Source organism: Lactuca virosa, chromosome 5 (genome assembly GCF_052849685.1).
Source record: "Lactuca virosa cultivar CGN04683 chromosome 5, Lactuca_virosa_CGN04683_v6, whole genome shotgun sequence".
In the NCBI taxonomy this organism is placed as follows: Eukaryota; Viridiplantae; Streptophyta; class Magnoliopsida; order Asterales; family Asteraceae; genus Lactuca; species Lactuca virosa.
In genome coordinates, this window is record NC_136430.1 from 333,096,262 (window position 1) to 333,112,480 (window position 16,219).

A 16,219-nucleotide genomic window follows, 5' to 3' on the forward strand; every position below is an offset into this window, starting at 1 on the left:
TATGTACGTTAGTTATGTAGCTAGTATTTGTTTCCGACTTATTTTGTGTACCAACTTTTACTGCTTGTCTATTCATTCAAGTTTTTAATTGTTGACCATTCCACTATTCTCGCATGAAATTTTATTTAACTTATCACCCTCTTTTTTCAGATAAACTCCACCATATCATTCATTGCAGACTGACATTTTGAATGTTGACAATGTTTTTTAAAAAAACGATTCAAACCGGCCGATCAAACCAGTTGGATCGGAACCAGGAAATCGATCGGTTAAACTAGCACCTAGTTTATGTCTATTTTCAGACCGAGAACCAGACGATTTTTATAAAAACCAAGGTTGAATCGATTAAATTGAATAAAAACACATAAAAAATTAGGTATTTTTTCATAGCAAACTATGGTGGTCTATTTCATATCTATTTATACTTATTATATTAGTATGTACATCTTTTGTTTGATAACTAGTTGCAAATTCATTCTTTACAATTCTAGAAAATGAATTTGAATTGATTTGTAATTCTCATATTGGCTAACAGCCCTCACGATTACTTAAGTGGTGTGGTTTTGTTACTAAAAAGGATATATACTATATACATTTTTAATGCTTGAATATTCGTGTAAAACTATAATTTGTTTAACTTACTAAATCTAGCCTAGACGTGCACCCGTAAGTAGATTAATGGGTAATATGACTTGGAATCACTGACAAATCTTATTTATAAATTCGTAACAACAACTATGAATAAATATAAATTACACTTAAAGCAATATAAGGGTAGGATAACTTACATAGATTTTCTGACAAAAGTCAGGAAATTGTAATGGCAGAACTTCGACCCGATAACTTATAATTTTCAAGCTCCTAGTTACTCCAAAACCTAGCAAATATACACAGAAGTCCAATAAAAGTCAGATTTTTGGCTAAGAAATAATTTGAGAGAGATTGAGATTGATTTGTGTGGAGAATGGAAGGAAAATCAACACAAATATATAGGAAACAAGTAACGCACCAACCAGAGGCGCACCGCACCCATCAGCCGACATCGCTTTTGCCCCTTACTTCCACGTGTCAGGTCCATATTCGTCCGTGACTCCTACTTCTATAAGGGTTGCACCCACAAAATTTTCCAGATTTTCAAAAAATTCATATCTTCGTCATTCGAACTTCGTTTTTGACGTTCTTTATATCAACACGTAGCTATCGACGAGATCTTCAACTTTCATTTAGACTCTATCGACTAATTCTCACTTAATTTTTAAAGTTGTATTTTTAACATACGTAGACTGTTAAAGTCCGTATAAAAATCATAACTCTTTCGTACGACATCCATTTTTGATTGTCTTTATATTGATGGACTCTTAATCCTGAGATCTTCGACTATCGTTTATATTGTTTTGTCTAACAATCAACTAATTTGAATTTCGATTTTTGTGCTAAGATAGTTGCGCTGAAACGTCGAAAATCATAACTTCCTCACGTGAAGTCCTATTTAGGCGTTCCCTATATGCACGCTCTCGGATTTACGATTACTATGAATTTCGTTTATACTGCTTAGGATAATAAACAACGTATCTGTCACACCCCCAAAACGGAACGGTAGAAACGTTCGGGGGCGGAGGACGTCATGATTAGTATCATAACACATGCATCATAGTAATCAAAGTAACAAACAACCATTGCATTAATATTAAAGTGTTTACAATGTATTAGATTCACAAAAGATTGATTCCAAAGTAAATAACAAAACAAGACATGAAGCTACAATGCTCCATCTTCTGAATCCCTGAGCGCATACCTGTCTACTAGTTTCCTGAGAATACAAGTTATTTTGAAAGAGTATATCAGCATTAAAGCTGGTGAGTTCATAAGTATTTTAGTTATGAAAAGTATACTATAACTTCTTTAGAAAAGTTTGCCTGTTCCTCCAGAAAATCCTATATTTTCTGATGTAATGAATGATAAGTAAAAATGACTCTACAATTCCTTCTATGAGTACTAAATGGATACAAGTTATATACAATCCATAGTAAACAGACAATCGATTGTATGAATCTGCCCTAAGTCCACAACCAAACAAGAAACAGGAAATGAGGCGGAAGTCACACATCCCATTTTTTGTTAGATCTTCATTATATATAACCCTGGCGTATTCATTTGGTACTTACGGAGTTAACTGTAATAATTCTATTATATTTGAAGAAAACGTTCCTTTAAGAAAATCATATATTTCCTTTAGTAAAATGGTAACCACAATAGTTCTTTCTATAATCACTTAGTTTATACTAGCTATATATAATCTAATATCGAACGGACAGTTAAATGTATGAATCTGCCCTAAGTCCACAACCAAACAAAGAACAGGAAGTAAGGCGGAAATCACACATTCAACTGCCTATCGGATATTAATTATATATAACCATGATGTATAAACTAAGGTATTACAAAATTAACCATTTAAGGTCCTTTTAGTTATACTGGTTTAATAATGCGTATCAAACCTTTTATAGATAAGTTTCTAGTTTCACCTACTTGATGTTCTATCCGAAAAGTATGTTTTTGTATTAACAGTGGTATACTGAATTTGTATGTTATGACCTGACCCATACTTGTTACTCCCTATGATTACTTGGTGTATACAGGATATATATATATATATATATATATATATATATATATATATAACTAAGATCGAATAGATAGTAGACTGTGTGAATCTGCTCTAAGCCCACAACCAAACAAGGAACAGAAAATGAAGCGGAAAGCACACATCCTACTGCCTGTCGGATCCGATTAATATATATCCCTAATGTATCCACCAATGAATCATAAAGTTAGCATTATAGGCCCCCTTCTAACTGAATGTTCATGTTACTAGGAAGTTATGTGGCGTTGTTCTATTGGTTAGGAAGACTACTAGAAGTAATCAAATCTTGTACTTTAAACGCCTCGATTGATACTTTTGTGAGTTTTATATATTGCTATGTTTTATTTATTATTGTCCGGTACTTTGTAGATGTACCCTTTTTAAATAAAACCTGGTACTTTGTAGATGTACCCCATATATAACCCGATACTTTGTATATGTACCCCATATATATAACCGATACTTTGTAGATGTACCCCATATATATAACCCAGTACTTTGTAGATGTACCCCATATATATATATATATATATATATATATATATATATATATATATACCATGTGTATTATCATATTTTGTTTTAAACAATGAAATAATGATACCTTCCCTTCCTAGGTTACTGGGAGTGTATAGTATATGTACGTAAATCATGTATTATTCCTCTGTTCTAGAATATAGTATGTACTGAACCCTAAATTATACCTATTATAGTTTACTAGTATGTTTGTTTGAACTGTTCCTGATTTGTAGAAAAGACTCAATTAGCTACTGAGTTAAACATGTACTTTAAAAATGGAGTTTTATAAACAACAATCTAACATCTTTTTAAAAAAGTTTTTGAATTTATTTAATCACTTACAAAAGCATAAGAAATTCTTTAATGTGATGGTTATCACAGGTAAATATTAACACAATTTAATTGTGTTCAAATTGTATTCCCCCCCTTAAAAGCATTTAAAAACATTTAAAAGATAGATTATATGGGTATTCACGAATGAAGTGGGTGGTTCAATTGAGGTGTTCACGGCCCTATGGGGTGTTCACGACCCAAGCTTGATGGTTCACGGCCCACTTGACGGTTCACGACCCAAATGATGAAGGGTTCTCGACCCACTTGATGGTTTACGGCCCAAATGATGAAGGGTTCACGGCCCAAAGGTGAAGAACACTTGAAGATGTTGGAGATTTTGGTGTTTTGGCAAGTGTTTGAAGATCCTAGTAAGCTTCTATGGAGTAGCAAAGGAAATGGGTGTTTAAGAGTGAATGATGGTGTTCTTGAACTATGATACTTGAGAGAGAATGGGATGATTGTGGCCAAGAGAAGAAGAAGTGAAGGAAAAGTGGCTAAAACTCATATATATCTATCATGAGTTCACGGCCTAAGAAGGGTTCACGGCCGTGAATATGGTCCTTGGTCGTGAACCTCACTTGTTGAGGTTTTATGGCTCAAATGTTGTTCTAGGCTCTTGGTTCTTACGTGGTTCACTTCCTAACACGCAACCCTTACTTATACTAGGTCTAGAAACCCATAAGTTTGACATTAAATTGATGTGTTTGACCTTATCAGATAGAAATTTTCGGGTTGTGACATCATCCCCCCGTTAGATGGAATTTCGTCCCGAAATTGGCTTTCTTAGCAGGACTCCTGGGGTCGTACTCCTATGAATGGTAGAATGCCCACTCATATACCTGGGCAACTATGCGCTGAAGTTTGTGATAGGATTCATACCTGGTCCATCTATCATCACCACGTGTATACAAGTCGTATATAATTAAGATTAGTAAGACGGTCGGATGTGCGACTCTGCCCCAGGTCCACAACCAAACAAGGAACATGAGATAGGGCGGAAACACACATACTAAATCCGCATAATCATAATTATATACCACCCTCGCGTATACACTTAATAGGGATAGGTTAAACGTATTCGTCCTTAGCCTATGTGCTTGAACTGGACCTATTAGAGGAGTGGTAGTTCTGGACGATCTGTGGGGTATACGTCGGCAAGTTTTCGAAGGGCAAGGCACTCCTCGCAGGAGTACTTCGGGGTTTATAAGACAAGAGACAATTCTGAGGTCTGGGTCGGTCTGTCGTTACGAGTGATGAGGGTTTCGTTAGTCGGTCGATTAAGGCGATGGATTTTTTTGAAACGCATGAACTTGGTATGGTGAGGACCACGCCAATCCACGACAAAGGATGACGACAGACTCTTTATAGAAACAAATGTTAGGCCGATTTGAAAGAAACTTTTGTGATACGATGGTGTATCCCGAGTGTGCTTGACAGTGTATTCTGTGTAGGCTTTCTAGTGCTTTTTGTTTTCTCCTCGATATTACCACTGACACATATCGTACCGCGATAAGCGAGTACTAACAGTGAAAGTGCTTTGATAACTAGTGTCGATACTCCATATTATGATCCTCCTCGGTACCTCTATGATCGCCTGGCATATACAAGTTATGTATAATTAAGATGAATAAGACGGTCGACTGAGTGACTCTGCCCTAAATCCCCAACCAAATAAGGAACAGGAAATGAGGCAGAATCACTCACTCTAAGCCTGCAAAATCTTAGTTATACATAACCCTGATGTACATACTAAGCCATCATAGCTCACCTAAACGGATCTTTAGTTCTCTTATGAATGTTGTGACTTGTTCGGACGAGTGAGTTATTATAATTACTTTTTAATTTCCCCAATTTTTAATCTTAAAATAAAATATAAATCAAAATTTTAAAGTATTTTTATTTAGAAGACGTACCGCTGTTCGTTGGTGGTTCCGGGGCAGTCTCTCCTGCGGTGATCATCAGTATTTGTCCTTCCCCGCCCGAGTTCTTCGTTATTGGGCAGTCCCTCTTGTAGTGCCCAATCTCACCACAGCCATAGCAGGCCTGGTTTACTTCTACTCCGGGGATGTGGGAGATTGGTTGTGCTGGCGCCCTGCAGAAACGAGTAGTGTGCCCCTTCCTGCGACAATTCATGCACTGCATTTCCCGGCATACTCCTGTGTGGTGGTAGTTACACTTACCACACTTCGAGAGAGTTCCAGTATATCGACTAACAGGTGCTGGAGTGGCAGGTGTTGTGGCGGTGTGTATAGTAACCACTTGTTACTCCTGCGAGGGTTCCTGTGTTGTTCGCTCCTTCCTCTTGTTCCCCGACTTCTGTTTATAGTTCCCTCCCTTTGTTGGCTCGGGAACGGGGACCACCACGCCATGGCAGACTCCATGGTCAATGAGTCGTTGGGCCAGACGTTTGGCGCTATCGAAGGTAGTTGGATTAGAAGACAGTACACCCCCCTGAATCGGGGTAGATAAACCCCAGATGTACTTTTCTATCTTCTTCCTCTCCGGGGTAACCATCCCGGGGCACAGTGCTGCCAGGTCGCTTAACCTGTCAGTGTAGGCCACTATGTCTGAGCCGACCATGGTATGCTCCCATAGCTCTTGCTCCAACTTTTGAACTTCACCTCTTGGGCAGTATTCTTCCAACATCATCTCTTTTAGGTTCTCCCAACCTATCGAGTTAGCCACTGGTAGGGTCAGTGACTTAACATGGCAATTCCACCATGTTAGGGATCTGTCGGAGAAGGTGCAGACAACAAACTTCACTTTGCTCCCCTCTAGGCACAGACAAATTTTGAAAACCGAATATGTTTTCTCGAACCATCGCATTAGAGCAATGACTCCCCCATTTCCATTAAAGGATTTGGGTTTGCAGTTCATGAAGTCCTTGTATGAACATTCCCGTGGGTGTCAATCGGTAACTCCAGGGTTAGTTAGGTGGGTACCGCTACCAGATCCATTGGTACCACTTGCGCAAATGTGAGTTATAGCAACTGTTACTGCGGCTGTTACCGCTGCTTGGAGAGCAGCAGGATCGAATTGTGGTGTTGGAGGCGGTGCTGGATTCTCTGTTGTGGTATTGACTACGCGCCTTACAGGTCTACCGCTAGGCTTCTTTTGCTAGAATGAATACAAATATGAAACAGAGATAAGTCTATACCAGTGGTTATAAGCCGAATGCTGAATAACTAAGTTATCCTAGTTTTGAGTGTATATGGTTCTGACTTTCATGGGGTTCTGAAAAACAATTCATAATGGGAGTCTATATAAAATAAACTTTATGAATCAGAAGCGGCTTTTCTCGAATGAATTTTTGTGAATTGAATAATTGTTAGCAGTTGTACGAAAAAGAAATATTCCTAACACATAATGTGAGTAGTGTATTCACTAGCTCACTAAGTCATTTTTAGGTTATTATTTATTAGTGTGACGCATAAGACGTTTTGGTTTCTTCGGCTGATCCCTCCTTCGAATAAGTGATCCTACTCCAAAACCACAACCAAACAAGGAACATGAAGTAGAGCATAGATCACAAATTCTAAGTCTATAAAATCTCAATTATATAAAACCTTGGGAGTATACACTCCAAAATTATAGACCTACCGATAAGGGTATTTTTAATTTTCACATATGTTATTTATAGTGCCTAAAATACTCCTATAGTATTATAATAGTATGAACTTGGTAAGTTTTAAACTTGTTGTTATCTTATAGTATCATAAAATACTCCTATAGTATTTTAACTTTATGTTCTGATCTAGAAATCCTTCGTATATAGAGTTAGGTAAGTTTTAAGTCTGTTGCAACACCACATCACTCCCAAACAAATGTTGGTCATATCTTAAATAAATATAGTTGATCAGACTATATTGATCCCAGATATGATTACATAACTGTCTAGGTTTGACCGCAGTGTCCAACCTTTAAATACTTATGTTTTGTTCTTCTTGTGATACTTGTTCGAGTGTGTATATATGTATGCATGTATGTATACTTTTATAAGAATATTGTTATATTTTTAAAAGTATACTTTTAGTCAGAGCACTTCGGCCTGTATTTAGAGTTGTATATCTTTTATAGGTTGATATACTTAGTTCACTATAAACAATGCTCTGATACCAATCTGTCACACCCCCAAACCGAAACGGAGGAAACGTTCGGGGGCGGAGGACGTCATGCTTAGTATCACAACACATGCATCATAGTAATCAAAGTAACAAACAACCATTTCATTAATATTAAAGTGTTTACAATGTATTAGATTCACAAAAGATTGATTCCAAAGTAGATGTACCCCATATATATATATATATATATATATATATATATATATATATATATATATATATATATATATATATATATATAACCCGGTACTTTGTAGATGTACCCCATATATATAACCCGGTACTTTGTAGATGTACCCCATATATATAACCCGATACTTTGTAGATGTACCCCATATATATAACCTAGTACTTTGTAGATGTACCCCATATATATATATATATATATATATATATATATATATATATATATATATATATATATATATATCCATATACCATGTGTATTATCATATTTTGTTTTAAACAATGAATTAATGATACGTTCCCTTCCTAGGTTACTGGGAGTGTATAGTATATGTACGTGAATCATGTATTGTTCCTCTGTTCTAGAATATAGTATGTACTGAACCCTAAACTATACCTATTATAGTTTACTAGTATGTTTGTTTGAACTGTTCCTAATTTGTAGAAAATACTCAATTAGCTACTGAGTTAAACATGTACTTTAAAAATGGAGTTTTATAAAAAAACAATCTAACATCTTTTTAAAAGAGTTTTTGAATTGACTTAATCACTTACAAAAGCATAAGAAATTCTTTCATGTGATGGTTATCACAGGTAAATATTAACACAATTTAATTGTGTTCAACTTGTATTCCCCCCTTAAAAGCATTTAAAAACATTTAAAAGATAGATTATATGGGTATGAACTCACCTTCTGTGGGTGATTCAATTGAAGATTCGAGTAAGGATGATAAGTTTCACGAATGAAGTCCCGAGGCACAAATGAGTCCTAAATGACATATAAAGATACATATTGGCATGTAATTAGTGAATCTAACTACAAAGGTGATTAGGAAACAACCTAGGATGCAAGAATAACTCACCAAAAGAGTGCTATAAGCAAGTTAGGAGGCTGAAAGGGTGTTCACGGTTGGGCTTGAGGTGTTCATGGCCCTATGGGGTGTTCACGACCCAAGCTTGATGGTTTACGGCCCACTTGATGGTTCACGACCCAAATGATGAAGGGTTCACGACCCAATTGATGGTTCACGACCCAAATAATGAAGGGTTCACGGCCCAAAGGTGAAGAACACTTGAAGATCTTGGAGATTTTGGTGTTTTGGCAAGTGTTTGAAGATCCTAGTAAGCTTCTATGGAGTAGCAAAGGAAAGGGGTGTTTAAGAGTGAAATATGGTGTTCTTGAACTATGATACTTGAGAGAGAATGGGATGATTGCGGCCAAGAGAAGAAGAAGTGAAGTAAAAGTGGCTAAAATCATATATATATCATGAGTTCACGGCCTAAGAAGGATTCACGGCTGTGAACCTCACTTGTTGAGGTTTTATGGCTCAAATGTTATTCTAGGCTCTTGGTTCTTACGTGGTTCACTTCCTAACACGCAACCCTTACTTTTACTAGGTCTAGAACCCCATAAGTTTGACCTTAAGTTGATGTGTTTGACATTATAAGATAGAAATTTTCGGGTTGTGACAGTATCTAAAACTCACTTTTTACGACACGTATAGCCGTGTCGGTTTAATCTTGAAACTTCGAAGAAGCATAACTTCTTCATACAAAGTCGGATTTCAGAGTTCTTTATATGTACAAAATCTTTCTTACACCTACTACAACTTTGGCTAAGATTATTTATCCTAAATAACCTTCTATCAAAATGTCGTTTTATTTCTTATCGATAAATTCCCTAAAAGACTTATAATATGTAGTCTGCGACGCGCAAGACTAGCGATCTCCCTATTCTAGGGCTAAAATCATAATAATTATCACTCATTATATCTTAATTTTCTAGCCCGAAGTTGCGGGCGTTGCATATATCCCCCCTTATGATGACTATACCTCGAAATCATCTGCAAAACAGGGTTGAATGATGACCCGCACGTCACATTCCCATCATAAGTGATAACAGTAACTCATATGTCTTTCCAGGTGAGTATCAACTCTTGGACTTCTTATCTGTTGGCGGTGCTCGACCTCGCGCCTGCTCTTCCTTCTTTATCGGACCTTTAGTCCTAACCTTTAAATTACAACTCGATCTTCATCGGAGACTCCTGCTCCTTCTCAAACGGACTCGATCTATGATAAGTTCTTTACCTCGACTACCGTAACAAACCAAATGGTCATGCTCTAATGACCTTACATCGCATGATGCAATGGATAGACTCAAGTCTCTTTGAGTTAAACTCTAGCACAAAAGACATCTTCCTTCATGTTCTAATGTGTTATAATCACATCATAGCAAGTAACATTTCTAGCCACTGACTGCTTAGCCTTAACGACGACTGTGACACTTATGTCGATCGCTTCGATTACCTTTTCCTTCAATATCCTGAGTTAAGTCAGATACTACATCGAACATGATTCTCATAACCGAGTAACTCACTTTGTAGATTTATTTTATTCGGACTCGATTTGATATGACCACTAGTGTCAGAATAACATTTATCTTTGTAGTCACTACCGAAATGAAGGTATTGACAAAAACAAAACAACTCAACTAATGGTGTCTTAGTAGCATTGTGAATTTTCCTAATCCAAGTGTGAGTTATGTGCTTTCGGTAGTATAGGCCTCTACTACCTTTCACACTTACTCATACTCATCCCAAGAATTGCCTCGCAGTTTCCCAAGTAACAAACGAGAAAAGTATCACACAACAAATTAACACATTGAATGGTATAATTAGGGTTGTATAAATTCTGAAAATGATTACAATATTATTCAAGTTCACCATACTCCACGCCTCTTACATCGGGCTGCATAGTATAATACTATCTATATGACTACTTGGTATCTTGAACTTCGGATAAGGAGCTTCATCCACTTAATCCGCTTCATCTTCTGATGCCTCAAGGGTCGTCTGAAATGCCCGTGCCTTTGGTTTTGGTGGCACATTTGGCTTTAAAGCTTCTTTCCTCTTTGTACAGTCCTTCCGTATATGCCCCTCTTCTCTGCATTCAAAAGATACCCTCCTATTGTACCTGCACTCATCAGCAAAGTGATCGGGGCTTCCATATTTATAGCATGTCACTTATTCTTTGCATTGACCGAAGTGCTTCCTTCTGCACTTTTCACACCACTTTGCTCTGTGGATGTCCCCAGACTGCTTATAATTGGGTACTATTTTTGAAAACCCGCTCTTCTGATCGGACCTTGAAGATCCCTCAAACTTCTTTTTCTCTCCGGTTTTAGTTTTCTCCGGACCTTTTTCCTTTATCGGGGTCTCCATATTCCTAGCTGCCCAGACGACTACTTTCAGAGTAGCTGCTAGCTTCGTCGTTGGCCCATAATCCGTTGGCAGTTCGATATCAAACTTGTTTACTTTGTAAAGTTCGGTAGGAACCAAGCTAGAAACTAGCTTCATCTTCTCAGTGAAAGATGCAACATGCCCGTTAACACTTATCTTTCCTTTCTTCATATTCTAGAATTTTTTGTTGATCTCCAGAAGATCATGTTCAAAGCAGTATTACATATTCAACTCCATAAGGAAGTTCTCCCAATACATCTTAACGACTTCTCCCTTCGGCATAGTATCAGCCAATAGCTTCCATCAACTTAACACTCCAGTCTTTAGTTGTTTGACTACGATTACAGTCTTCTGTCTGTCGCTGTAGTTACAACTTTCAGATACCATTTCCATTTCAAAGATCCAATCTACAACTTGGTGTTGGGATTCCAGAATGACTTGGTGGTTTGGAAGCCATGAAGTCCTTGTATTCATCTTTTTCAATCTCCTCATTAGGGTTGTTCCTACTAACCCGTCATGGTTCAACTTGGCTAACAGTCCGGCTATAGTTTCCTTCCTTTGACTGTTCTTCATTGAGCTTGAGTTGCACAACTAGTGAAGTTGATTCATCCCAATTACTTCATAGCAGTTGTCCCATCTCCTCCATTTGCTCGGCTAGCATGGCCTGAATCATTGCTTGGGCTCCTTCCATCATGACAGGTTCAACTACTGGCACGTCTTCAGGTGCACGCTCATTCACATGAGGATTAGGCTGTTGGTTTCCATTACCGTTTCCTATTCCATGTTGTGTTCTTACCATCGTTCAGGGTACGCGAGTTTACTTTGATAGATAAGATTTTAGTTATGTTTAGACGCATAATTCTCTTTATCACTCCAAAAAGTTATATGCTAGTTATAATACACTAATTAAAGGTTTAGAAGCATGAACACATTAAATTCCTTATCTAAGTTAAGGTCGACAATAGAGCTTAAATCTAATCAAGTAGTAGCAATTTAGGCAACCTAAAGCATGTTGTAATTCATTTAGCACATAAAAAGAAATTAGACATCTTATAATAAACTAAGCTAGTACTCGTGTTAATTCAGATATACTACCTAAAATAAAATGGATACACACCTCACGATCATTGCTTAGCAATCTAAGTTTAACTCTAGAAATCCTCAAATATTCCTAGTACGCTTAAACTAATGCTCTAATACCAATTGTGACATCCCCATTTTCAAGGTTAGAAAATACCTTTTTATTTATGTTTATTTTAAAACAGGGTTTATTTATAACTGCAGAATTTGTCCCATAAAAAGTATTTTCAATGAAATGTTTTCCATTGATACAAGAAACATAAGCATAAACGTAATGGTTACAAGCCTGCACATCTTTTATAACACGGCCTATATTTCCTTTAATATCTCACCGAATCCAAATATCATAATCTTTGTACTACTTCCTGTGATACAAAAAACTGAGTGGGTCAGGTTGGAAAACTTGGTGAGTACATAGGGTTTTTAACCCACGATGTTAACTTGGTGAGTACATAGGGTTTTTAACCCACAATGTTGTAATCTTTAATTATATATTTTCAACAATCATATAACCCAGTTATCCATTCTCGTTATTCGTACTTCCTAATCCTTAAACAATGGGCTCGAGTGATCTCTCATAAGGATCTTTATCAGTAATGATCGTCATCTGCTCTCCCTTAAACATCTAGGCACATCAGTACGATGGTACTTTGGGCACAACTCAACCGTACGATAGTACTTTGGGTAAACACAATAGTACGATAATACTTTGGTCACAACATAGCAGGTCACAACTTATTATTTCGCACAATCTTTTACTAACTAATATTTTCCTAGATGACTAGGCACAACAGTACTATAGTACTTTAGGTGTGCACAACAGTACGATAGTACTGTGGATAAGCACAATAGGTCAGAACTTATTATTTTGCACATACCTTTACTAACCTATCACATCCTCCCAATTATTATTTCACACAACCCTTCACAATCCTATCACAACCTCTCATCTATTATTGCACATAACCCTTCACTACCCAATTATTTTTAAGTATAATTAATATAGAGATCAATAAAGTAATAGTCATATCATGTTATATATATATATATATATATATATATATATATATATATATATATATATATATATATATATATATATATATAACACAACTAAACAACACACATAACATTTAAGCATTTAGAATACTTGTATTTATGTGTAAGTTGAAAGTAACTATGCACTCACTTGTTAAAAGTGGATGATTGGTAAATTCAGCAGCGCTTCACCTAACACGTTGACTTTTCATTTGATGTGACCTAGGCACGAATATTACTAAGTCTTAGTCTTATATTCATGGTGACTAATGATAGTCTAGATTCCTCACTAATACCGATGTCTACATGAAGATTTATCAATTAAGGAGCAACCAGGTAAGATCACATCGGAGGTAGGGTCCGTTTGGTATATATAGTATACTGTTTGGAAATCTCACTTTAAACACCTCATTAAATCTAGCCTAGACATCACATCCGTAAGTACATCAATCAGTAATCCGACTTGGAGTCACTGAAAAATCTTATTTATAAATTCATAACAACTATTATGAATATAAATAGAAATTATACTTAAAACAATATAAATGTAGTTTAACTTACAAAAATTTTTCTGACACAAGTCCGGAAATTATACTGGCGGAACTCTGACCCAATAACTTCTAATTGTCGGGCTCCTAGCTACTCTAGAGCCCAGCTAAAATACTCAGAAGTCCGAAAAAGTCGGATTTTTGGCTAAGAAATCGTTTGAGAGAGATTGGGATTGATTTGTGTGGAGAATGGAAGGAAAATCAACATAAACATATAGGAAACAGGTAGGCGCGCTGCACACCAACCAGAGGGCGCCCATCATCCAACGTCATTCATCCCCCTTGCTGGCACGTGTCAGCTCCAGATTCGTCCGCGACACTCTGCGCGCCGCTCCCCGCACACAAATATTCGCGCGCAAATTTTTTTAGATTTTCAAAAATTCATATTTGTTTCGGTCGAGCTCCGTTTTCGATGTTTTTTTATATCAACGCGTAACTACCAATGAGATCTACAATTTTCTTTTAGACTCCGTCGGTTAATTCTCACTTCATTTTAAAGTTATATTTTTAACATGTTTAGAGTGTTAAAGTCCGTATAAAAATAATAAATATTTCGTACGACATCTGTTCTCGAATGTCTTTATATTGACAGACTCCTAATCAAGAAATATTCGACTATCGTTTAAATTGTTTAGTCTAACAATCAGCCGATTTGAATTTCGATTTATGTGGTAACACAGTTGCGCTGAAACTTCGAAAAATCATAACTTCCTCATGTGAAGTCAGATTTAAGCGTTATCTATATGCACACTCTCGATTTTACGATTAATATAACTCACGTTTAGATTGCTTAGGCTAATAAACAACATATCTAAAATGTACTTTTTACGACGCGCATAGGCATGTCAATTTACTCGCGAAACTTCGAAGAAGCATAACTTCTTCATACGAAGTCGGATTTCATAGTTCTTTATGTGTACAAAATCTTTGTTACACCTACTACAACTTTGGTCAAGGTTAATTATCCTAAATGACCTTTTATAACCAAACATAACCTTCTGTTAGAATACTCGTAACACTTTCTCATTCTTTGATTGTGTTTTAATCTTTCATAACTTTGCAAAATGATAATTGGTTGGTAAAATGGTTTTAATTTATTCAAATGTAAAGTTGCTTCCGTTGCTAATCACCTCAAGTTTGATAGTATAATTAGAATATTTTTAAATAAAAATCCAACAATAACCTTATTTCCGTGTATTGCCTTTAACTGGAACCCAAAAACACGTAGAAGTAGATAAAAATATCCACACACTTAAAAAAGAAGAGCACGATTTAAGACAAACATGCTACTCACTCCAACCCTCCATAAAAGAACATTTTTCCAACTAAGCCTCTAACTTAAAGTCTTAAACCAAATTCCCAAAGGAGATTTATAAAGCGACATAAAATAAGTAAGAACCGCAACCAAAACTGACTTAAAAATAGTCGGCCTCCCACCTATCGAGTAATGTTGTTGTAATACAAGAGTCCTACTCTTTGCCTCGACTTTCAGTTTTTATTTTCTGTTAGTAAATTTTGTTGGATGTAATCTTATAAAATATAAACATCATAACTCTTTTAGTTTAAATAACATCTATCAAACAATTACTTTCTTGAAAAGAAGAACGATTTAATTAACAGATATCATTGAAAATATATAAAATAAAGATAAAAACACGATAACAATAGAAAATTGTTGACTAAAATTACAATTATTGATATGAATTTACTGTTACTAATAGCTAAAGTAATAAAAATTACAATTAGTTCGTCATGGGCAGGATTACTGGGCTTGGACTTTAGCATGAAGATATGAAACAGAAACATGGCCTTTTTTGTTATTATACAAGGCCTTTTAGGGTTCCTAGTCTTATATAAACAAACAACGAACACCGACTCTTTCACCCTGCAAATCTCATTGACTCATTCGGAAAGTTGTTGGTAATTCTATTTTGATTTTCAATCTATCGGTAGTTAGTAGTCTTTTGTGTCAATGGTTCGATGTGTGCCTTCATAATCCCAGATAAGCTAAGAAACAGAGTGCTTATTCTGATTCATGGGAGGCCAAAATCAAACACAATGGAAGTTTCGCTGAGAAACCCTTCTTACCTTTCAATCGATGGTGTTTCCTAGTAACTTCTCCATACATGTTTCCCCCCTTTTTATTGATAAATTCTCTATCTTCGATCCAACTATTGCATCTCTTATTTTGGAAACTTCCTTCTCATTGTTGTCAATTGTCTTTTTTTTTTTTGTGGCAAAAATCGCACAAAAGAATTTGAGGTTTTCATAAATTTATACTTTAATTTTATCGTTGTGATATATCCCGTCTGATTATTATAAAAGATTGTCTAGTTAGTATCTTTATCCAGCTAAATTGGCTCTTTGTTAGAAATTTTCATCATTTGAATGTATTTTTTTCATTAACTATTTGAACAGTACTTTTTAAAAAATTTGATCAATTGAAATTTTATTTTCCTGAACTATTGAAACGTTACTTTTTTGCTTTGTAGGATATTTTTTATCATA

The 16,219-nt window shown here is 36.0% G+C and overlaps 1 non-coding gene across 1 annotated transcript; it reads left to right on the top strand.

Annotated features, from left to right (window-relative positions):
- The first annotated feature begins 15,706 nt into the window (after positions 1-15,706).
- Positions 15,707-15,841, top strand: LOC145118178 (small nucleolar RNA snoR83). Its single transcript, XR_013713153.1, has one exon. It is a non-coding gene; the product is annotated as a small nucleolar RNA snoR83 (small nucleolar RNA).
- Positions 15,842-16,219: the final 378 nt, after the last annotated feature.